Source organism: Nicotiana tabacum, chromosome 20 (assembly GCF_000715075.1).
Source record: "Nicotiana tabacum cultivar K326 chromosome 20, ASM71507v2, whole genome shotgun sequence".
Lineage (NCBI taxonomy): Eukaryota > Viridiplantae > Streptophyta > Magnoliopsida > Solanales > Solanaceae > Nicotiana > Nicotiana tabacum.
In genome coordinates, this window is record NC_134099.1 from 161,030,045 (window position 1) to 161,056,720 (window position 26,676).

At 37.5% G+C, this 26,676-nt stretch overlaps 1 pseudogene; it reads left to right on the forward strand.

Moving 5' to 3' along the window:
• The first annotated feature begins 20,886 nt into the window (after positions 1-20,886).
• LOC107815963 (late blight resistance protein R1-A-like) lies at positions 20,887-25,305 on the forward strand (annotated as a pseudogene).
• Positions 25,306-26,676: the final 1,371 nt, after the last annotated feature.

Sequence of the window (26,676 nt, forward strand, 5' to 3'; positions counted from 1 at the left end):
TTCCTTTTCTCCCCAAGCCAATCGTTCTTGGATTTTATCATCAAAGGCTTGAACATGTGGTTTTTTTACGGGCCTTCTAAGATCAGGTTCTGGTGCATCATCCACGCGGGATCTTTTCTTAAACCACCTAGCATATCCTGGATTTATCTCGCCTTTTGCATGATCTGGAACTTGAGTATCATCTTTCAAGTATCGACACCCATTCCACATCTGCTGAATCAAAGCCTCGGGGAGAGTGGCTTCGGGGTGTAGCTCGATCACTTGCATACTCAAATCCTCATCATCAGGCACCACTTGGTATCTCCCTAGTTGTCTTATAACTCTCTGTGGCGCATATGGCTGGACGCTTCTCAAACCCAACAACAACAAATAACTATTCAAGGTTGACATGTGTATCACTTCTCTTACCGGGAGCCATCCCAAAGTCCACTCAATTTGACTTGCCATTAAAGATCTTAAATGAGATATCTAGGCTTCCACCCCTTCTGGAGATTTATAATCTTTTATTCTTTCTTCATAACTCCCAATGAAATTGTCATTGCTTGGACCATACTGCATGAACTTGGGATGATGTCACAGATGTTCGATCAACCACATTTGCAACAAAATTTTGCACCCTTCAAAGACTTTTGCCCCTGATTTACATAAAGTCAATGCCCGATAAATGTCTGAGAGAATGATTGGGGCAAGGGTGTGACTTTCCTTGGTAGTGAGGACTTGTACGACTCTCACTATGCGAATATCAATTGTCCGCTCTTTGTTTGGGAAGACCATGATTCCCAGAAAAGCCACCATGAAAGCGAAGCGACGGTGAATCTGCCAGGTGTCCTTGTTTTGTTTGTTAGTAAGGCCCTTTTCATGAATTTCAAATCCGTCCGGCTTTCCGAACCTTGAATACAGGAAGTTGAAAGAACAACACCCTTTGACAACGTTGCTTTTTTTGATTTGATTACTGATGTTCAGAAGGCCAAAGAATCGATGCACTGAGGGAGCCTTTGGGAATATAAGATTTTGTTTTCTCAAATCTCCGTCAAAACCGGAATATCCAGCTATCTCTTCTAATGTGGGAGTAAGCTCGAAATCAGATAATCGAAAGACATTGTGAACAGGGTCCCAAAAAGTCACTAACGCCGTAATCAAATCATCGCGTGGTTTAACTTTCATAATATCTGTGAGAGTTCCCAAATACTTAATGACCCATTTCTGACCATCTTCTCCTAACTCATGCCACCATATCTGAAGCTGAAATAGAAACTCATCTACATTTGCGAATGGTGGGTTATGGATGGTGCTAATTTTGTATCTGCAATTAATTTTAACAAAATAAGGACTCATTTTGAAAACTGACATTCATAAAAAAAACTTTAGATGAATTTTTTTTAAAAAAACAAATAAATAAAAAAAATGACACTTTCCTTTTTTTTTCAAAAATTTTAAACTATTTTGGAAATTTTCTAAAACAGTCCATTTTTTTTCTCGGTTCTCACAATGATTTCCTATCATTTCCCAATAAGCTGGTCAACATGCGAATCCGAGGCAAATGAATGTACAAGTAGCAAGTAAGATGCATCAGGATGGTCTTTTCATTCCGGGTGCACCTGTCCTAGACAGACCCAACCCCTGTGTTGAGTCTCCAAGGTCAAATGCACATGATGCAAATAAACGTTCCTACTAGGGATCCGGTATGAGGCTGAGTTACTCTAAGTGAAAAACCTAAGGCATACTATTCTAGACCTGGCTTACCCAAACAGACAGCTTGAGCCGAAGTGGGGGCAACGTACCGGGAGCACGAAAGTCTACCCGGCCTAGTTACTTGTCCCAACTTCGTCTTATTTGGTATGACTTCTAATAGAAAGGTGGGTCACGTGCACGTGTGCACCATAAATTCAGAAGACTCAGAAAGAAGAAGGGTTTCGTGGCAGTTTTATAAACACAATTCAGATAATATTAAAGCGGTAAAAAGCAACATTTAGCACATTAAGCATAAACATGTATAAATCAAATAATAAATAAGGCCAATTATAACAGTTATTATAAGCTTAAATTCTTGAACCCTGAACCAGAGATTCTGGGTAAAAATCCCCAGCAGAATCGCCAGAGCTGTCACACCTCTTCTTTACACAACATCCCGGAAGAGGGCATATGTAAAGAGAGTTTTTTCCGATCAAAGGACAATCGAAACGGGATTCTTTATTAATTTCAGAGTCGCCACCTGGGAATTTTATGGCGTCCCAAGTTACCGGTTTTAATCCTGAATCGAGGAAAATATGACTCTGTTTACCAGTCTGCGAACCAGAAATCCGAGTAAGGAATTCTGTTAATCCAGGAGAAGGTGTTAGACATTCCCGAATTCCGTGGTTCTAGCACGGCCGCTTAACAATTTATACTTGGCCTAATTATCTTGATTTACTAAATACATTTTTTTAACTTGTTGCATAGTTTTATTACCGCTTTTGGTTAGATTGTTTATAATTATAGACCTATCTTGAAACGAATCACGCGTACGTATATTTTTTTTTTTATAAATGTAAAGAATCGTGTCACGCATACGTGTACACAATAAGATTGATAGCATATTTTTATTTTTATTATTAAAAAAAATGAATTTATGGCCGAAATTGTGCGTGCTTAAAATAAAATTACGAACACTCGTCACTCTTGTATGATTAAATGGCGAACTGCACATCTCGGGTTATATGAAATAAATTAATTTAATAACCTCCGAAAAACCCCTTTTTATTAAGAAAGTTTGCTCGAAGTTGCGCGAACGCATACTCCGAATTGTCTTTAGAAATGTAATCATGTCACGCGAACGTGTCCATAATTACACAAAATATTCTTAATGGAAATATAAATTTTCTACAAATGTTTATTATGTCCGTCTATATTAAATATGAAAGCCATGGGAAATTACTGAATGGAGTGCCTCGAGATTTCCAGAAAAAATCAAGATTTATTAGGTGTTGACCACAGGTTATATGATTTAAACGTGTGAATTATATGCCTCAAAACTATTCAAATTATAAGAGTTAATGAGATGAAAAATAAATAAATAATGTGCAACTAAAATTACCATTTTATCGTGAATACAGTATCCGTAATTCGTTTATGTATTTTTAGTGCTTGATAATTATATGCACAAGTTATTTATTATTTCCCTAGGCTTAGGACTAAGTGTATGTGTTTAAAAACTTGCCAAGCGAATTACGTGTAAAACTAGAAAAAAATTAGTTGATAAGCAAACTAGTTGTTTTCGAAGAATTTCCATTATTCTACTCGGAGCGAACTCTACTTTGTATATCTTTGACTTAAAATGCCGCAATCAGTATTCATAAATCCAATCTTTTTCTACACAACTTGTTTTTAGTCCAAAGTTCTAATTATTTGGTTAATTTGCTTATGATGATTGAGTTGGGGATAGATAAAATCAAACCAATTTTTATCTCGGCTTATGCAAGCTATTTACAAATACTAAATCTATACTTTGTAATAACATTGATATTATTTTTATATACTATTTTTATAAGAAAATGAGTTAATCACATTCCTAAAATAAATGGGTCATTTGTTGTTAAGAAAGAAAACTAATCTACAAATTGATTTAATAAAATGACATTACATATACCGCAAATACACATCTGAACCTTCCGGAATATTCCAATATCTTAATCGTAATGAATTATATCAATTCACCTCTCACTTATAGTTATCCCCATTATTAGACCATATTTTATATAAACAAGAATACTTATATCAACTAGAATTAAACAAAATCAGGCTTGACGAAGTTTACTAGCGTGGTTCCCTGATATTTCCATGTTACCAAGCGCTTAGTTAACATGGTCTAAATACAAAGTTTAAATAATAGTCAACTTTCTACCAAGTCCCCTGTCTCGACAATTTGAAGATAACTATAATTAATGAGATTCAGAAATAAATAGAATTATTGCAAAGCTTATACTAACTTCAAAAGAGGCCGATGGACTAATAGCTCCCATGTCGAGCATAAACTATATTAGTTAACTAAAAAAAAAATTGAAACTCAACTAATGAATTTAAATGGATAGCGGACATATTTGAAATTCCAGATTTTATTTCTCTGCAATATTGAATCTTTGCAATAACATGAGTCTAAACATATACCTGGAAATGAGGGTAAAAGAGGTAATATTTAGCATTAGCAGCAGTAAAACCCAACAACAGAAAAATAGGAAGGTCAGCGAAATTAACAGCATCACACACACAGCAGTTCAACAGATTGAACAGCCCCAAAAGAAATCTGTGAAAACCAGACAGAACAGTAACAGGAACCTCAGGAAATTCCAGATTCGAACCAATCAATATCACCAAACAACCCGGACAGCCACAAGGAAACAGTATTTCTGATTTTTAAAACTTAGGAAAGGCAAACTGAAACTCTTAATCTCCAAAATCAGCCTTAACACTAACTTCTAATGTAAATTCTGTTTTTACTTTTCTGATTTTTCTCCCTTTCTTTTTCTCTTTTTTTTTCTTGTTCCTAAAATCAGTCAGTTTTCTTCCTCTCTCTTTTTTTCTGTTCTTTCTTTGTTCTTCAAATCCAGTCCCCCTCCCTCTCAAAAATCTTCTGATCTCTCCCCCTAAAATCAGTCCTAACACCCCTTTTTTATACAATTGACTCCCTTTCTCCTTTAGCCTACTGCCTGGACCCCTTTTCCCCTTTTAAAATCAGAAATTTCCCACTTCCCTGATTTTTCACTTTCAGTTCCACTAAGAAAGCTTTTTCCCTTATTTTCAGCACTCTCAATTCCCTTTGTCCTCCATTATTGCATTAATTAATACCCTATTTAACAAAGCACTAACACTAAAGTATTATCCTAACTGTTTCATTCCCAAATTGCCCCCTGAAAGTTATGAAATTACTGCCCTACCCACTCCCTTTCAACCTGCTTTGAACCTCTCAAACCTATTCAAATCCAACCACTAACTGAATTCAATTAACTACAACAGCTATAACCAATTCAATTTGAACTCAAATGACCATTCAAAGCAGGATGGATTTAAATCAGATCAAATGGCATCAACATAAGAACAATGATCCAGGGTAGCCAATGACCAATAACTTCAGTTCAAGGAACTGAATATACCAACAGGCTCAATTCTAAGTTCAAATATAACAATGAACTCATTTTAGTACAACTTCAGAACATGAACGAGGCAAGAGGGGAAACAGACAGGAATGAACCATAGCTTAGACTATTATCAGGCTAATCTTAACATTCAAACGTCCCAGACCAATCGACAACACTTATTTGATCGATTACACAAATTATAGCGTATAACAATTATAGCAAACATAAACAAGTGAAAGAATTGGACAAAATAAAAGGTCCACTGAAGATGAGCAGAATTGACTGATAGAAGATGGAAAACTAATAAAACTACACTAAACAGATACATAGATAAACAAAAATCATAAATATAGAATAAAAGAAAAAAGGAAAATACCTCAGAACCTCAGAATTATTCCGACCCAGGCTCGAACTTGAATTTGGACACTTTGAGGTCGAACAGACTTTAATCGGAGTATTCTCAATTGAGAATACCTCGATTAAGGTCTATTAGACCCCCAATCTTTTATTTAATTTTGGACAGATTCCATGATTTGGAATTTTAGGGTTCTTGAGGGTCTGATTTTGGGGCTCGATCGTTTCTGGTCAGAAAACCAAGTTTGGTTTGGTTACGAGTGAGGTCAAGAGAGTGACTGGTGTGACTTTGGGGTACATTAGGGTAGTTTTAGGTTTTGCTCGAATCTTTAAATGAAGATTCGAGCAGTTCCAGGAAGATTCGACCTAAACTACTATCGGATTCATGACGAGGATGGTCAAGAGAAGCTATGGTGTTGATTTGGAAGCCATCGGAAAAGGTTGGGTTTTCAGGCCAAGCTTTGATCAAAGATTTGAGATGTTGGGGCCTGATTCGAGGGATATAGGTTACCGATTTGGAATGGGGAGGTCAAGGGGACTCTATGGTGTAAAGATGGGGTCGTTTGGACCATCGGAACCGCCGTGAGGCGATTTCCGGTGGGTGGTTGACGGTGGTTGACGGTGGGGGTATGTTTGGTCTCTGAAGATCGCAGACGAAGGTGGGAAAAGGGGGGGTATGGCTTTGGTGGGTGGGGTAAGGATTTGGTTTATATATGGGAGGGGTGGTCTGATCTCGTCCGTTGGATCAGGTGAGTTCTACGACCTGGATCAATTCATTTAACTAAACGGTGTCGTTTTGATTTAGTGGGGATTGGGTCGGTCTCAGATGCAGGTGGGTCGGGTCATGGGGAAAGGCCTGGAACCATCAGATTAAAAATCAATGAATGGTCCCGATTAAATACAATCATGCGACGTCGTTTGGTTTAATGAAAGAACTGAACTAGACCGTAGGATCTATTTGATCAACGGTCCAAATAGAAAATGCCAATACGACGTCGTTTGGTTGTCTTGAGATTACCTGGATGGGCACCATCAAAACGACGTAGCTCTTGCCCTATACTACGTCGTTTGATGGCTTTTGGGTTGACAGATCTGGGCTAGGTAGGAAGTGCAATTCTTGGGCCTAAAACAGGCCCAGTCCGAAGTTTTCTTTATTTTTTGAACTCTTTTCCCTTTCTTCTTTAATTTTCTGATTTAAATACAATTCCTAATGACTTGTAAAATCTAAATACAACTACAAATATTAATTAACACTTACAATAATTTAACATACAAAACAAAGAAAATGAAATCACACAATGGCACATTTAAATGACAAAATTACAACAATTACATATTTTTTTGTGATTTTCCTTCTTTTTAAAACCCAATTATGGTTTAATTACTTCTTATTTGCAAGAAACAAGAATACTAAATGCATATGCTACATATTTTTTATTATTTCAATTAATTATAACGGGATAACCATTGACTGAAAAAAAATCACAAATAATTACTCAAAAATGCCACGCAAATCCTAAAAATTGTACACCAAGAAAAATGAAAGTTTTATTTTTGATTTCCTTTGGAGTAGCTTTGTGAAGCAAAAATCACGTGCTCACAGTAATATCTCACTAACAAAACACTATCATTAAAATATTATTCTAACTGTTTCATTCCCAAATTACCCCTGAAACCCCTTAATATTACTGTCCCAATACAAACCATTCATCTGCATTAAAACCTTTAACTCTAAAATCTTGTTCAAACTAATAATTATCTAAAACTAATTCTGATTAACAGCTATAGCCAATTCTCCTAACAACTGAATGACTAAGGTTGAGTTCCCCTTGAATCCCATGGACTGAATTTAAATCACAACATAGAACTCAACAAAATAATTATAACTGAAACTGAAAACTGAATCAAAAAATGAATATGAATGCAGGTTCATTGTCAGCCTACTGACAATGCCTTGAAGCTAAGTGTCCACAGATCAAGCATAAACAACAACCATTTGACGAACTTATTGATTTACAAACAAGAACGAATTAATCGACGAGAACTAATTAACCGATTACCTACAACAATTGATAACAATCAATCTGAAAATAGATAATCAGGCAATTTCAATCGACATTGACAAGAACAGAGGTTTATAATAAAACAACCAATCGACGAAACTTATTTGAATTGATCATACAACCTATAATTATACACAACAAAGAACAGAAACAAATTCGACCAAATAAAAAGGTCTGATGGAGAAGGAAAGAATAATCGACAAAACTGAAAAATTAATATAACAATACTAAACACATAAACAGACACTTAAAACATCAGAAAAATAGAATAAAATAAAAAAGGAAAAATACCTTAAATGGAACAAGGAACAGACGGACTCGAATCGACTCGAATTTGAACTTTTTTGAGGTCAAACGGACCTTAATCGAGTGTTCTCAACTAAGAACACTTCGACTAAGGTCAGTTAAACGCCCAAAACCTCTTGAACTTCGGACATGAACCAGTTTTGGTTTTTCTAAGGTTTTTACGTTTTGATTTGGGGTTCGAGTGTTTCTAGCCAGATTCGAACCAAACCAACAGTGGTTTGGTGACGAGGGAGGTCATGGACATGTCTGGTATGAGTTTGGGACTGGTTGGGTAGATCTAGTTCCTGCTCGAATCTTCGATTGAAGATTCGAGAAGCTGGGGGTTGATTCGAGGCAAGTGGTTAACAGATCCATGACGAGGGTGATCAGGGGGTGCCTTGGTGTGGGTTTGGGGTTCATTAGATGATCTAGTGTTCTGGGTCCTGAACTTCGATCGAAGATTCGAACAAGGCGGGGATGATTCGAGGACAACGGAGTGGGGATTCAGGTTGAGGGTGGTTAGGAGGTTCTAGAGTGTTATTTTGGTGGTCACCGACGTTGTTGCCGCTGGCTTTCAAGCAAAGGGGTTTCAGGGTGGCTAAGGTTTGGGAGGCTTGCTTGGGTTCGTCTCTGAAAGAGACGATGAACAGGGTATGGCTTAGGGGGGTGTGTGAGGAGAGGGGTTAGGTTTATATACGGAAGGGATGGTCTAATCCTGGCCGTTGGATCAGGTACGATCAATGGCCTGGATTAGTTCATTTAAGGGAGACAGTGTCGTTTTGGGGTAATGCTGGGGCGGGTGTGGTTCGGGGTAAGCGGGTCGGGGTCGGGTTTGGTCAAAGCTTTGGGACCGTTTGATCGGCTGAGATAAACGGTCCAGATTGAAACGTGTCCAAACGACGTCGTTTGGTTCTGGTGGGGGTGGACCAGGTATGGTATACGGGTTTGGGCTGGTTTGGCGTGGGTTTGGATGGATTTTATTTGGGCTTGAGGATCTTCTGGCCCAAATTTGATTTCCTCTCTTTTTATTAACTCTTTTTCTTTTCTTTTCTTCTTTTTCTCTCAAAAATTAAACTTAAAGATCCTAAATTAAATTATAGAAGACCTAAGTTAACTTAAAAATATTAATTAACTTTAAATAACACCCATCACAAACAATTAAACACTTAAATTAAAAGAAAATCACACAATTTGACCAAAATACAAATAATATGTTATTTTTGTGAATTTTCATTTTTGTAAAACACCTAATTATTAATTAATTCCAAAAATATAAAAATCCAATCCTAAATGCAAATGCTATATTTTTTGTATTTTTAATGAATTAATAAAATTAAATATGCACACAGATCTATGCAAACAAACAGGAAAATCGCACAATATTTCCTAAAAATAACACATAATTAAAGAAAGACCTAATTTTGGGAATTATTTTGGAGTAATTCGTATGAGGCAAAAATCACGTGCTCACAGGGGTCGACTTGATGCCTGTGATGAGGCTGGGTGCCTTTATGCACATTAGATCGTGCCAAATGAGAACCCTGTAAATCAGTCTTGTCATCCTTTCTTTGTCTTAGTTTCGGAACAGTGCTAGACCGAAAGACATTCAAAGAAAACAAACAATGTAATGGAGAATGAGTTTAAAACAAGAAGTGTCCCTTTCAGGGAAAGGAAAGAACGACTTATCTGGAGTACATGCGGACTTCAATGAACATGACATGCCTTTTGGACTAGATGCCTGATCTGTGTAAACCGTCTGACTCTCAGAAATTCATCACAATTTTTGCTTCAAAATTCGAGAAATCTTGCCAGGACTCTATTGATGTTGATGGCTGTGAGGATCCTTTTTTCGATTAGGGGCGCCCTTTACGAGTTTTCATTAGATGACCTCTCTCATTTCTCTTCTCACCATCGCCTTATAGTGCTCTTTGCAGGTTTTCACTAACAAGACTCTCATTTTCCATTTCTCTGCTTACCATCGTCTTACGGTGCTCATGTGGGTTTTCACCAATAAGACTCTTATTTTATTTCTCTCATTTGATTGCATCGGGCCCAAGTAGTTGCGTTCTCCAATCCCTGAACATTCTCACCGATTGATCGGAAGGACTTGAAAGGATTTGAGCAAACATGATTTGGACTGAATTACAACTTTGGAACCATTCAGGCGGGATCATCGCCGAACCATTATAACATCTGCCCCAGTTTCGCTTTTTTTTTTGGGGGGGGGGGACTTTGGATTTTTATTTTGGTGTGATTGAACCTCCGAGAGAGGTTGCCTACGTATCCTTTCGAAACCAAGTCGAACATAGTTCAGGGGAACTTTGTTTTTTTTATTTTCTTTTGTTTTATTTGTTTTCTCTTTCTTTTTTTTCGTTTTTTTTTTCATTTTCTCATTTTTCCAATTCTTTCTTTTTTCTCTTTTTTTCTTTTTTTTTTCCAATGACACTTTTAGGTTCCAATGAGGGTAGTCAAAGAATGGTAACCAACTCAAAGGGTTTGCAAAGAGTTGATAGTATTTGGGTAGCGAGAATAAAAGCCTTCTTCATCCCAACCGGAGAATATTAATGCTATATGGAGAATCAAACAGAGTACCTTTTGACCGCATTTGCATTGATAGTTGTTTCAGGGACATTTCCTTCAACGTGTCCCAAGCACAACACACTCTTTTGGCAGTACTCTTGTTGCAATGTATGGACCTTTCCAATCTAGAACCAATTTTCCTTCAGATGTTCCAACTATTTGTTTTATTTCCTTAAACTTTATTTTCATTGCGATCTAATCCCTCATTCATTATTTCGAGGTTTGACAACTTTCAAGGTCTGGGCATGAAGTCCGCAAGCATGTCATGTTATTGAAATCTGCATTTAACAGAACTAAACAGAGAATAAGAAAAGTGAAATTAAGAAAAAAGACATTCCTCGACAATGAAATATTAATTTCATTTGATTTTTTGATTTTTTTTTATTTTTTATTTAGATAGAAGGGTTTACACGGAGAGTAAGACAATAAAGTAAAATATCCGGATCACACCCTGAGGTAATCCGGACGTAGAAAGGATAGCAAGACTGGCTACCGAGACTCCCGTCTGATAGAGAACTTTCAGGCTTGGCGACCTTTTTTTGGCTTTTCTTCTATCTCGGCAATGGCTGCCATGGACTTCAGTGCCGGATCAAATTCTTCATATTCACATATCATTTCGACTACTGGCCCATTTGTGAGAGTAGGCATAGGATTGTTCATCATATTAGGAGCCTCTTCGTCCCGGAGAATGATTCTTTCAGCTTCAATCAAATCTTCAATTGCACTTTTGAGGGTCCAACAGTCCTCTGTACTGTGCCCCAATGCTCCAGAATGGTATTCACATTTAGCATCAGCACGGTGCGAGGAGAGCTCGGGGTTTGGCTGATTTTGGGCCACTGGCCGCAGCAGACCTCGTCTGACTAGCTTTTGGAACAAGCCCGAGTATGATTCACCAATAGGGGTGAACTGATTCCTTTTGAAACGCTCTCTTGGGCGAGGATTGTACTGGGGAATATTTGATTGGGGGTTATATGGAGCTTGGTAAGGAAGGGCATTTTTGGGAGTTGGAGCTCGGTTTTGTGTATAATGTTGTGGCCGCGTACCAACAAAACCAACCCCTTGAACATAACTTGGCTAATTTTCTCACACCACAACCTTGTTAGTTTTGAGAAATTTAACATATAAGAAATCGCACGTTGGGATGCAATGCATCTAACAGTTAAACGCTTCTACCATGTGTTTGAACGATTGCATGTTTCATCGCGGTCTTAACTAACCCTTTCAGTATGTACTTCTTTTCTTTTATTCTGTCTCCCTTTAAATCACTCTTGATTTTTTATTTTATTTTTCATTTTGTTTTGTCGCTCTTTTTTTTTTGGCACTCTCTTTTCTTTTCTTTTTTGTTTTTGTCACTCTTTTATTTTTTGTCACTCTCTTTTTTCCCTTTTTTCGCTCTTTCCTTTCTTTCTCACTTAATCAATTTTTTTGTCTCTTTTTTTCAAATTATTTTTCACTCGGTTTTATTTTATAGCTATGATCGAATCCGATGGGATTGCCTACGTATCATGACGCCGCATGAATCAGATCTTGCGTAGTTCGGGAAGATTGAAAATGGAGGAAACTAACTTTTTTTTTTGGTTGAAATTTTTGAAAGAAATGCTTTAAAAGAAGAAAGTAAATATATTTTTGATTTTTTGCTTTTGAAATTTTATTTTTGTTTTGTTTTTGAAAGAAAGACTTCTAAAAAATTCATTTGCTTTTGATTTGAACTTTGGGAATTTTAAAATTAAAAAGAAAATATTTTTGTTTGAATTTTCATTTGTTTTCTCTTTTTCTAAAGAAGAAAGAAAAATATCTTTGGATTTTGGATGTTGCCTCTTAATTTTCGAAAGAGAGACTTTTTAAGAACAATATTTTGGATTTCTGAGTTTATATTTATTTACAAAAGCACTTCTAAAGAAAAGCGAAAATATTTTTGGACTTCAATTTTTCAATTTGTTTTTTGAAAGAAAGACTTTTAAACAATGAAAAGATTTATTTTTTTTGTGAATTTTTGGGAAAACTACTTCAAAATGAAAGAAACTCATATTTCGGATTTTATTCTTTTTGATTTTGATTTTATTTCTTATCTTTTTGAGTTTAAAAAAAAACTTCTTTTTTTACTAAGGAAAGATTCCTAAAGAAGGAACTAAAGGAAAATATTTTTGGATTTTTGAAAATTGGGGTCGGAACCGATGAGATTTGCCTACGTATCTCACATCCGGTGAGAATCAGACCCGCGTAGTTCGGTCAGGTTTAAAAAAAATGAAACAAAACCAACTATTTTCAAAAACAAAATTTTCTCTTTTTTTTTCAAAATTTCGGTAGAGTTTCAGTATATTTTTTGGACATCGGCTTTTTCAAAAACAAGCAATTATCTCTCTTAGCCCTCACATTGATTTTTTTTTTCCCAACTTTTCTCCTATTATCCATAAGCCGGTCAACATGCAAATCCGAAGCAAATAAATGCACAAGTAGCAAGTAAGATGCATAAGGATGGTCTTTTCATTTCGGATACACCTGTCCTAGACAGACCCAACCCCTGTGTTGGGTCTCCAAAGTCAAATGCACATGATGCAACACAAGCGTTCCTACTAGGGATCCGGCATGAGGCTTTGTTATACTAGGTTTAAAAACCTGGGTGTATTGTTCTAAACCTGGCTTACCCGAGCGGACAGCTCGAGCCGAGGGGGGTAGTGTACCGGAAATACAGAAGCTTCACCGGCTTTACAACTTGTCCGAACCTCGTTCTAAAATTGGGATAATGACTCTAACAGAAAAGAAGTCACACGAAGTGCACACTTCCCAAATGATTTAGAAGACTCACGGAGAAGAATGATTTGGTAATATTTTATATATACAATACAAGCAACATCAAAGCGATAAAAAACGACAATTAGCACATTAGTCCAAACATGTAAAAATCAGATAAAACAAGCCAACTACAACAATTATTCTAAGCTCGAATTCTTAAACCCTGAACCAGAGTTCTAGGTTTGGGTCCCCAGCAGAGTCGCCAGAGCTGTCACACCTCCTTTTTACACACCCGAAGGTAGTACCAGAGAGTTTTTCCACTTTAAGTGGCATTATTCGAAATGGGATTATTTATTTATTTTTATTCAGAGTCGCCACTTGGGATAGTTTGTTTTCTGGTGTCCCAAGTCACCGGTTTATTTTTAAAATCCCAAATCGAGAAAAAATCGACTTTCCTTTTGAAGTCTGCGAACCATAAATTCTGAATAAGGAATTATGTTAACCCGATGGAAGGTGTTAGGCACTCCCGGATTCCGTAGTTCTAGCACGGTCGCTTAAACTATCATAATTAGCCTATTATCTGATTTTAAAACATGTTTTAGCCTATGGTATAATTTTAAATTATTAACCACTTTTAATTAATTTTAGAAAGATTCAACGTTATTTAAAACACGCCTTGAACCACGCCACATGAAATGCACCCGCAGTCCACGATACATTTTATTTAACGTTGTTGAGAATTGAAATCGGGTCACATGAACTGCACCCCCGAATTTAACAAATAAAGGAAATCAATTTAAATAGCACGCCTAAAGCAACTACGCATTTATTACTTTCCTAATCTTTGAGATTATTAGAAGGCCATAAATTATGAAAATTATTGAAAGTGGGCTCGCAAATGATTTATTTAGTCAAAATCTTAAAGGTCATGTTTTCTATATTTTTTTTCCCGGACAACTGAGGCCTTACATTACTACATCGAAATTAAATAAAGCCTCCAAGTTTACTGTAGTGGCACAATTTTTAACCCAAAATTCATTCTTATATTATTACTACAGTACCCAAATGTTACAAGAAAAATTCCAGTCCGAATTTCAAACCTACTCTTCTTTATCAGTTAGTTTACTCTATTAATCTAAACTGATCAACTCAAAATACAAAATAAAGATAACATATTAAATTATTTACTAGACTAATTACAATAAAATCAAATGAACCAAAAATACGGTAGGCATTCATGAGAGATTTGAGCAAAAAAAATGAACGAACAAGACTTGTAGTAAGTAGAAGAAAGCCATTAAAACAAATTTAATATTAACTCAATGAGTAAACATAAAGAATAACCAAAATATCATACAGAATACTTGAGCGAAAATCATATAAACATGGAATGAAATGGGAAGATTGACCTTTATATTGACAAATCTGACTTGAGTATTACATATCAAACAGAATACTTGAGCGAAAATAATATAAACATGGAATGAAATGGGTAGATTGACCTTTATATTGACAAATCTGACTTGAGTATTACATTCGCACTCTAAAGGCGAACCAAGCGTAGGAGCTTGACCACTGAATGGAGCTCGGAACCTCGTCGTCAACTCGAACCTGACTCAAAACCAATTGCCCGCTACTTTGAGGAAGAACAACAAGGATATGGTGTTAAGCTACTGGGCTATGGAGTTTTAGAGGTGAAAATGGGCTGGTTTGAATTCATTTTGGACTGTTTTTCAAGAAGGAAGAAAGGGAGGGATTTTGATGGTGTTAACTGGTGGTTAACGGAGGTTCATAGCTGCATTTCCGAGCAGATTTTCAGCTCATTTTTTGAGCATTTTGAGATCGTTTCTTAGCAGCTTTTCTATGACCTTTTAATGGGGTTTCACGGAGATTTTTACATGATTTTCATGGAAGATGGTGGCTGGTTGTTGGTGAGTTATGGCTCGAGAAGAAAGAAGAAAATGGAAGAAGATGGGGGAGTCTCGATAAGAAGCAACAGCGTTTTTGTGTGAGCCTCCCCCTTTTTTTGTGTGTTATATATAGAGAGAATGACGAAGGAGTGAGTTAAGTAAATATTTTTTTTTGGGAGAATGGGGAACATGAGTGGAGAAAGTGGGTAGTGAGTGGGGAAAGTGAATAGTGAGTGAGGAAAGTAGGTAGTGAGTGGAGAAAGTGGGGAAAGTGGGTAGTGAGTGGAGAAAATGAGAATAAATTCAAACATGGTCAAATATTAGCTGCTTACACGTTGTCTACATCATATTTCTTAGGATGTGGCCCGTCCCCAATCCCTGCGTAAATACGGATGCTTTGTGCATCAGACGGTCCTTTTCTTATTTTTGTCAAGCTAAAGGTCTGAAGAGTGAAACTTTTTTTTCTATCACAGACCGAATAAATCGAAAAATCAGTTCGAAGTTACAAGACCGAATAAACTGAAACCGCAAGGAAACCCGACCTGATTTAATTAGGTATGGTATTGGTAAAGCATTTTAAAAACCGAATACGGAAATGTCTAAATATCGTACTGTACCGTACCGACCAACACCCACACTTTTTGATAAGTTCAGCTGCTGCCAACTACCAATTCTAGAAGCCCACCATTGTTGAAGCCACCAACCCATTCTAGAAGTCACCATTGTTGAATGAAGAATTCAACCACCAACCACCTTCTTTAAGGCTATAAATAGAGCCTTATATTTTACACAGAAACATCAATCCAGAGAGATTGAAATACAATCCAGGAAGAGATTGTGAGAACAAAAAGAGAGTTTGGTGAGGTTTTTTGTAGAGAGAAATTCTTGGTGTAAATTCTCTATAATTCTATTCTTGTGAAATAGAGTTGTTTTTCCTCCCAAATAATCTTCATATTGATCCGAGAATCACAACAAGTGGTATCAGAGCCTTCGATTCTGTGTTCATCGAGAAATATCGGAACACTGAAAATTTCAACCCGGATTTACGTTTTTTCGAAAACGTGATCTTCGGTGTGTTTTGATCATTTCATTAGATTCCTTGCGTCGATACGAATTCAACGCAATTTTCCGGAGGCCAAACAAAGCTAAAACGAAGAAGTTAGGACAATTTTTTTTTTCTTCTGCCCAAGGAAGAAGATGATGAATAGTAACTGTCCAGTCAGCGCCACATCAGCATCCAGTCAGCGCCATGTCAGCATCCAGTCAGCGCCACATCCACATCCAGTCAGCGCCACGTCAGCATCCAGTCATCATAAATTTTTTAGAAATTTATGAAATAACCCCTGAAGTTACTGAAATTATAAATCTGCCCCACAAGTTCAGTATATTTTCGATTTAACCCCAAAAGTTTGGTGTAAATTTTGAAAATTTTCTGGAGGCCCTATTTTGACCCAAGAAGAGTCAATCCTACCATTTTTCACCATTTCGGACGTGTTGGTGAGTTCCGTTTGGTGAGATTCTGCTCCAAAATTTTGACCAAGCCATTTTAAAGACATAATGGAAGAGTCACCATCATCTGGAGCTATGATAAAACTTACTGCCACAAATTACACATTGTGGAGACCTCGGATGGAAGATCTCCTCAGTTGTAAAGATTTGTTTGATCCCATAGAAGCAAAGGGTAGGAACCCCGATTCCACCAAAGAAGCAGAGTGGAAGAAATTAAATAGAAAAACTATCGGTCAAATTCGACAATGGATTGACGATAGCGTTTTTCATCATGTTGCACAAGAGACAGATGCGTATGCCCTCTGGGTGAAGTTAGAAGGGATGTATCAAGCCAAGACCGCTAGGAACAAAGCCTTGTTGATGAGGCGTTTGGTAAATTTGAAGTTAAAGCACGGAACTTTAGTTGCCGATCATACCAGTGAGTTTCACAGCTTGATAAATCAATTATCGTCTGTTGACATGCCGCTCGGGGATGAGATGCAAGCCCTACTACTTCTTAGTTCTCTTCCTGATAGTTGGGAGATGCTGGTAGTCTCTCTCAGTAATTCAGCTCCTAGTGGAAATCTGACCATGTCTATGGTTAAAGATGCCTTATTTAATGAAGAAGCCAGAAGAAAGGACATCGATCATGGTGAGTCGCATGCCCTTATTACAGAAAGAGGGAGACAACAAGAAAGAAGTCAAGATAAGAGAAGAGGCAGAAGCAAGAGTAGGGGAAAATCCACGGATGGTAGGAAGTCATCATATGCGTGCTACCACTGTGGAATAAAGGGCCATTTAAAGAAGAACTGCAGAAAATTGCATAAGGAGAAGGAGCAATTGAAGCAAAAGGATGGAGATGCATTAGTCACTACCCACAGAGAGGTAGCCATTTGTTCCATCCAAGAAGAGACATGCCTTCACGTCTCAAGTCAAGAAGAAAACGAATGGGTGGTAGATACTGCAGCATCATACCATGCCACATCCCGAAAAGATTTCTTCACAACATACAAAGCAGGAGACTTTGGAGTAGTGAAGATAGGGAACACTTCTTCCTGTGAGATAGTTGGAATTGGTGATATCAAAATACAAACAAATATCGGGAGTACAATGATATTGAAGGATGTCCGTCATGTGCCAGATCTTCGTCTAAACCTAATATCAGGTATAGCTCTTGACAAACAGGGCTATGAAAGTTATTTCGGAAAAGGCACATGGAAATTGCTGAAAGGGGTTATGATTCTCGCTCGAGGACATATTTGTGGAAACTTATATAAAACTCATGTGAAGGTATGTTCAGACAGCCTCAATGTTATGGAAAAAGAGGCGTCTCAAAACCTGTGGCACCAGAGACTCGGTCACATGAGTGAAAATGGGATATCAATTCTAACGAAAAAGCAGCTTATCAGAATGGACAAGAATGCTGCTTTAGACCCTTGTAATCATTGCTTATTCGGAAAGCAACATAGAGTCTCTTTTACATTTTCTTCAACCAGAAAATCAGAGTTACTCAGTCTGGTACACTCTGATATTTGTGGTCCCATGGAGGAGAAGTCACTTGGCGGCAATAGGTATTTTCTGACTTTCATTGATGATGCTTCTCGAAAGGTGTGGGTGTACTTCTTAAAGACAAAGGACCAGGCTTTTGATTATTTCAAGATATTTCATGCCATGGTAGAGCGTGAAACGGGAAAGAAATTAAAATGCCTTCGCTCAGATAATGGAGGCGAGTATACTTCCAAGGAGTTCGATTCCTATTGCAAGAGACAAGGGATTCGACATGAAAAGATGGTCCCACGTACCCCACAACACAATGGAGTAGCCGAGAGAATGAGCCGGACAATTATGGAAAGAATCAGAAGTATGATCAGTATGGCAAAGCTGCCTAAGCCATTCTGGGGAGAAGCTGTTCGCGCCGCTTGCTACCTAATCAACCGGTCACCATCAGCCCCGTTGAATTTTGAGGTTCCAAAGAAAATATGGTCGGGTAAGAATCCCTCATATTCTCACTTAAGGGTATTCGGTTGTTTAGCACATGCACATGTATCCAAGGAGCTCAGGAAGAAGCTTGATGGTAGAACTATACCATGTATCTTCATAGGCTATGGAGATGAAGAATTTGGGTATAGATTATGGGATCCAATACAGAAGACGGTGATCAGAAGTAGGGATGTTGTATTCCACGAAAACCAGACAATTGAAGACATTGAAAAGCCCACAATGTCTTATGAAAGAGGTTCCAGTGCCCAAAAAGTTGGTCCAGATCCACTACCATTGCAGTTTGACACAAATAGCATGGGGGAGCATGAAGCAGTACCAGAAGCAGAACAGGAGGATGTTTGGCAGGGGGAGGCACAAACCCCTCAGGAAACTACAGAACCATCACAGGGGAACGATGATGGTACACATCCTGAAGCTAATAATTAACAACCTCGTCGATCTGAATGAGGTCAGATTCCATCAACTCGATACCCAGAAACCGAGTATATTCTACTTTCTGAAGATGGAGAACCAGAAAGTTTCCATAAAGCTATATCTCATACGGATAAAGAAAAATGGCTGCAAGCAATGACCGAATAGATGAACTCTTTACAGAAAAACAACACTTATGAGATTGTGAAACTTCCACAAGGAAAGAAGGTGCTGAAGAGTAAATGGGTATTCAAGCTAAAGAAAGATGGCAGCGGAAAGGTGGTGAAGCACAAAGCCCGGTTAGTAGTCAAAGGATTCCTACAGAAAAAGGGAATTGACTTTGATGAAATATTTTCACCAGTTGTAAAATTGACTTCAATCCGCATCATCCTTGGATTGGTAGCCAGTTTGAATTTGGAGCTTGAACAAATGGATGTCAAGACAGCATTTCTTCATGGTGATCTAAATGAAGAAATCTATATGGAGCAGCCGGAAGGTTTTGAGGTTTCAGGAAAAGAAAACCTCGTCTATAAGCTTACGAAAAATTTATATGGCCTAAAGCAAGCACCGAGGCAGTGGTACAAAAGGTTTGACTCATTTATGGTAAGTCAAGGATATAAAAGGACTGTTGCAGATCAGTGTGTTTACATTCAGAGATTTTCGGATGGCAACTTTGTTGTACTTCTACTTTATGTAGACGACATGTTGATCGTCGGACAAGATGCAACAAAAATTAGACAGTTGAAGAAAGAACTCTCTAAGTCCTTTGAAATGAAAGACTTAGGTCCAGCTCAACATATTTTGGGATTGCAGATAACTCGAGATAGGAGAAACAAGAAGTTATGGCTATCTCAAGAAAATTACATTGAACGGGTGATCAAACGGTTCAATATGAGTAATGCCAAACCGGTAGGTGTCCCTTTGGCAAATCACTTCAAGTTGAGCAAGAGTTTGTGCCCCTCATCCAAGAAAGAGATTGAGGAAATGTCTGCAATTCCATATTCTTCAGCAGTTGGAAGCCTGATGTATGCCATGGTTTGCACGAGGCCAGATATCGCACATGCGGTAGGTGTGGTAAGTCGTTTTCTTTCTAACCCTGGAAAGAAACATTGGGAGGCAGTTAAGTGGATTTTCAGGTATCTTAAAGGTACTTCAAAATCAAGTCTGTGCTTTGGGGGAGCTGATCCAGTCTTGGAAGGCTATACAGATTCAGATATGGCCGGAGATCCTGATGGAAGAAAATCAACCTCAGGATATGTTTATACTTTTGCAGGGGGAGCTGTGTCATGGCAGTCAAGATTGCAGAAGTGTGTTGCACTATCCACAACTGAAGCAGAGTATATTGCTGTAGCGGAAGCTGGAAAAGAAATGTTGTGGCTAAAGCGGTTTCTCCAAGAACTAGGGATAAATCAAACAGAGTATAAGATACATTGTGATAGTCAAAGTGCAATTGATTTAAGCAAAAACTCAATGTATCATTCTCGGACAAAGCACATCGACATTCGCTATCACTGGATACGCGAGGTGATGAATCAACAACTGTTGAAACTAGTGAAGATCCATACGAAGGAGAATCCAGCAGACATGTTAACAAAGGTGGTCACTCAAGAAAAGTTAGAGCTGTGCAGAGACATAGTTGGAATAACTTTCGAATAGTAGCTGCGTTGGAATGCAGCTGAAAGGGGAGAATTGATAAGTTCAGCTGCTGCCAACTACCAATTCTAGAAGCCCACCATTGTTGAAGCCACCAACCCATTCTAGAAGCCACCATTGTTGAAGCATCCATTGTTGAATGAAAAATTCAACCACCAACCACCTTCTTTAAGGCTATAAATAGAGCCTTATATTTTACACAGAAACATCAATCCAGAGAGATTGAAATACAATCCAGGAAGAGATTGTAAGAACAAAAAGAGAGTTTGGTGAGGTTTTTTGTAGAGAGAAATTCTTGGTGTAAATTCTCTATAATTCTATTCTTGTGAAATAGAGTTGTTCTTCCTCCCAAATAATCTTCATATTGATCCGAGAATCACAACACTTTTAAGGATGAGTATTGAAGTAGTACCTTAAGTATTAAGTATTACCTTACTATATGTCCAACTGGAGCAATACATAGCAATAGTACAGTCGGTCACAAATCTGCCGAGAACAAAATATAACATAGGATTAGTCACGTATTCGACATTTAATAACATTTTTATAATGGTGGAAAATGGCAAAGGCGTTCTGGTTTTTGGGAGTGGTTGTTTGAATAATGAAACAGGAAAAGTTGTTTTGGCCTCAGTGGAAGGTGCATTTGGAAAATCAAAAGGTGCTTTGGGTAAGTGTTGTTTAATTGTCATAATCTTTACTCTAAGCAACAGGAATCCAGCCATCTGAGTTGCTCTTCTTCTTCTTCTTCTTCTTCCCCTTTGCAGTTCAACTTCATCACATTATCTTTTAAACACTCACCACTTCTGAGAAATAATGTCTTATAAACAATATCTGTCTGCAAAGAAACGTCTTTTTGAACGTTTGCAAGTACTTGACATTAGCTTATTCTACCCTGAAACTTTTGTAAATGGAGTCCAATTCTTTATACAGGAATTCAAATTCCTCGATATGTTTCTCAACTTGCAGATCTTCACCGATGAACCAAACATGGTAGATGTCACTCACAAAGTCCAAGCTCTGTATCAAGATGCTCTACTTTCTGAATTACATCTAGCTGAGTACTTTGATTTTTGTACCTTTAAGTTACAAAACGAGATTTCGTTGATTAAGATGGAAATTAGATCGAAATACTCCTTTCCTAAAATATCATCCTTACCTCTTTCAGCTAACAAGGATGGTATTGATATTCGCAAATTTGTGACGGAATTCATGGATACTGTGGTGGAGAATCTTCGTGATTTAGTGAACATTTATGTTCGCTGTACGTTTCTTATTGTCCCTGGAACTATAATGAAACATATGGAAGATGTTTTAAAAGAATTGAACTTGCTGCAAAATTTCTTCTGTTTTGTCTCTAAGAGCTTAAGTGAGCCTCTGAGCCAACATATTGTTAATTTCTTTACTCACGCTTTAGCAGTGGCCGGCCACACATCAATGCTTTTCTGGTTGTATTTGCCAGATTTTGCTCCAGAGGAAATAAATGTATTGCTTTCTGATCTCTTGCGAATGAGGATTAAGCCAACTCAACCATGCATCCGCAAGATCTATGTTGATGTCTTGCAATCTTTAAAGTCGACAATACAATCTGCAGGATGGTATCCCAAAATCCAAAATCAAGAGCAAGCAATTGATACTGAAGCCAGTTTTTTGGAGACTATCCTACACAATTTGGCAGACCTACCAACTAATAATAACTCCAATCAGAGAGTTGCTTTGAAGGATCACTTGGATATCCTTCAAATGATGCTCAAACTCTTGAGAGGCAATATCTTCCTTGTGACGATACAAGATCTTGAACTTATTCTTCGAGATATTGACACTTTCATTATTGATGCCGGACTTATGGTTTACTCGTTACAGGAAGGCGAGGAGTTGAAGGAAGACATGGCACTGGGAGTAGCGAACCCTGCACTAGTTCTTGATTTGTCGGGCAACATTCAGCATATAAGCACAACGATCTACCTCACCACTCGGAAGGCGTTTCAATCTAAATTGCCAAGGATTCTTGGATTAGGCTATGTTGATTTCCTTTTAAACAACCTGAAGGAATTCAAACGCCGCTACACAGATTCACCCGCTTATGTCAAGAACCAAGTTCAAACAATTCAGAAGGAATTTGAGAGCTTGCAACCATTTCTAGTGGATGTTGCAGAAGAGCGACACGATGGCCTCGACAAATTTCAGCGTTGTGCTACACAATTAATTGGCAAAGCATATGAGGTAGAATACATAGTTGATGCTTTTATAAGCAAAGAAGGTCCTCTCTTTTGCCTTGAGCGTTGGCTTTTGGATATCATAGAGGAGATTGCTCATATCAGAAATGAGGTAGCAGAGATTCAAGGAAAAAAAATAGTTGAGGAAGCAATGAACAATACTGGCAAAAGTCAAACGCCATCAAGTTTAGCAAGGTCTACAATCATGAATGATGAAGTTGTGGGATTTAAGGATGTCATAGAAAAATTAAGAGATCAACTAATAAGAGGAACCAAAGGGCGAGATGTTATATCAATAACCGGCATGCCGGGTCTTAGGCAAGACAACTCTAGCCCGTAGATTCTACTCTGACAAGTTAGTTGTTTCTCACTTTGATATTCGTGCACAGTGTTGTGTGTCTCAAGTATATTCACGTGAGAACTTGTTACTGGACATTCTACATGATGTTACCGGTAATGACTTTGAATGTGGAGGAAAATGTGTTGATAAAATAGCCGATGAGCTACGCAAAGCTTTATACCCCAAAAGATATCTCATCCTTCTTGATGATGTGGGAAGCTATGATATAAGAGGATGTTTTCAAGATGCCAATAATGGAAGTAGAATCATTCTAACAACTCAAAATCATGCTGCCCTCCTCTCCTAAACAATGTTGGGAAACAAATAGCAGAAAAGTGTGGTCGGTTGCCTCTTTCGGTTGCTTTAGTGGCTGGTATTCTAGCAGAGATGGAGAAGAAAGAAGAATGTTGGGAACAAGTGGCCAAAAATTTAAGTCCCTACATTCACAGTAACACAAGGGCCACTATAGAACATAGTTATCAAAATTTACCCTATCATTTGAGGTCTTGCTTTCTTTACTTCGGAGCATTTTTAGAGGACAGTGTGATAAATGTTTCGAAGTTAACAAAGTTATGGATCTCAGAAGGATTTATAAAAGGTTGCGAAGGCAAGACTATGGAGGATATAGCCGATGGTTATGTAGAGAAACTTATTAGAAGAAATCTAGTGATGGGAACTAAGAAGAGTTTTGGAGGTAAGATCAAAGCATGTTACATTCATGACCTATTGCATGATTTCTGTAAGGAGAAAGCAAAAGAAGAAAATCTTCTGCTGTGCATAAAACGGTAATATATGAATTAGCAGTAATCTTTCAGTTCAATTAATTAAGTATCTTGTAATTTTACTAATTTCTATATTTGCAGGGATCAACATGCCAGTCCTTCTTACCGTGTTTGCTATGACAAGCAACTTGCTCATCGCACGTCCATTTATGGTGACAGGTATCGTATTGGAGATTGGAGCTTGTGTTTGCCACATGTTGGCTCTATAATTTTGCATAACAATGGTGTTGCATTTGGTAGATTCTCCCACAATTTTCACAGCTTCAAGCTTTTAAAAGTGTTGGATTTGGAGTCCATAAGAATTAGTTCTTTCCCAGTTGATCTATTTTACTTGAGGTATTTTGCTGCACAAACTCATGTGCAGTCACTCTCATCATTCATAGCCAACTGTTGGAACCTTGAAACTCTGATTTTACGGCATAGTCATCATAGAAAATCTGATGCACAAATGTCACTACCCGTTGCACTCTGGGAGATGGTTAAATTGAGATATCTGCATATTTCCAAGTGCAACTTCATTATAGAAACTGCAGAAGAATCACCTGAGAACTCCAAAAAACTTTATGATTTGAAAACTCTTTCCACTCCATACTTTTCTTGTATTCAGGATGCTGAATTGATTTTGAGAAGAACACCTAATCTTCGGGAACTGAGATGTGAAATCGATGGTGTTGACAACTTTCAGTACCATGTATTGAAGTTTCCAACATCGATTGAAATTCTGAAGATTCTTTGCAGAAACACATCTTTAGCTAAAACCATCCCCTTTTCCATCTCCGCTCCGGATCTCAAAAGCTTGACAGTACGCGATTTTTACCTGCATCCTCAACACTTATCAGAAATTGCTTCATTTCAGAATCTTCAAGTACTGAAACTGCAAGGCATTCACTTTGAGAATGAGGAATGGGAAGTGAGGGATGGCGAGTTCCCTCAACTCAAAACTACAAAGGATAAAGTTCTTTAAAGAATGGACTGTCGCTGACGATGCCTTTCCCAACCTAGAACACTTGGCTTTGCATGATTGCAAATTTCTTAAGGAGATCCCTTCTTAACAATTCAGGAGTGTTGGAATAGTAACAATTCATATTCAGGTACTCTGTTTAATCAATTCTCTATCCAGGAGTATTTAGCCAAGGAAATTAGGAGGATGAGTATTTAGCCAAGGTTATTATTAGGAAGATCATGAGCTTTTATAGTTAGTGTGTTTTTCTTTTTCTTTTTTAAATCTTAATTAAAGTTTCTGAGGAAAAAAAACAGTTGAATGAATTTTCTTTCCTTTAATTTGGTATATGGCTAAGTTGTTATTTCTGTTTAATGTTTACTACAATGTCTGTTACCAAAAAAATAATGAAAGAGGAAAACATGTTTGGGTCAATGAGAAAGGTGCTTTGGATGGTGTGACTTAGGCAGAAGCATGTGAAAGGTCTGTGCTTTGGCTAGGTGCGGTTTAATTGTTAGAATCCCTATTTTAATATGAGAATTGTTAATGGAATTAAGTGGGAAAAACAATATTATGTGTAATTAAAATTTATATTCTGTAAGAGTTGTCTTATTGGTAGAACAAATGTTTGCATAATCCTCTCTTATGGTGTAAGAGTAGTCTTACTGGTAGCACAAATGAGTATATATATTTATGTTCTTTATGTTCTGATCTGCATTCCCTTTGTTATTGTACAACTTCCTTGATGTGCTTCAAGGGATAAGGGTTCTGATTAAGGAAGTAAAAAAATTTGGAAAAGGGCAGAAATTAAAAAATAGCCAGATTTACAACTGGTCGTTCAAAAATAGCCCAATTTTAAAAGTAATCGAAATTTAGCCACTTTTCATGTAAAGATAAATCTGAGCGAAAACACTGTTCAAAACCCGGAAAATACGCCAGTATATTATGCTGGAGTTCCAGCATAAGTATACTTGAACTCCAGCATATTATACTGGAGTTCCAGGATAAGTATGTTGGAACTCCAGCATAATATGCTAGAGTTCAAGTATACTTATGTTGAGTACCGGTGTTCCACTCTCCAGTATCATAATATGCTGGAGTTCATACACAGGTGCACCGAACTCCTATATATTATGCTGGACCGATCTCTGTTGCAGCAAAATAGTGGCTATTTTTGATTGACCAGTGCAAAAACTGACTATACCGTGTTATTTTTACTTTCCCGAATAGAATGGAAAGGCCATCCCCTCAACTCAAAGTCTTTTGAAAGTATATGTAATGGATCACTTACGAGAATGGACTGTGGCCGAGGATGCCTTTCTAATCTTGAACACTTGGGTTTGAGTTGTTACGGAAAACTCAAAGAAATCCCTTCTTGTTTTGGAGACATCCCTTCTCTAAAGTTCATTAAGGTATGGAAATGCAACGAAGTTGTTGACAAGTCAGCCAGGGATATCGGAGATATACAGGTTATTATCAGAATTCTGGCTTCGAGATCTTTAACAAGGAGAGAGAGTTAGGGCAGAGCCAGAGTGTCCGTTAGGGGTTCTGAACCTAGTAGCTTTGGTTCAAACTTTATATTTGTCTTTAAAAATTCTTTGATTATGTATAGAGTTAGAATTTCGAATCCACAAACTTGAAATTTTGGCTCCACCTCCGAGAAAAAACGATTCACACTGAAAAATTCAAACAACATACATTCAAGTCTCATTTTAGCCTTTGTTAAATCAATTTTCCAATTTATCTAACGTGCCTTTTGCTACTTAATTATTCCTTTTTTTGATACCTTGGCTAAAGTTTTAATATTATTCA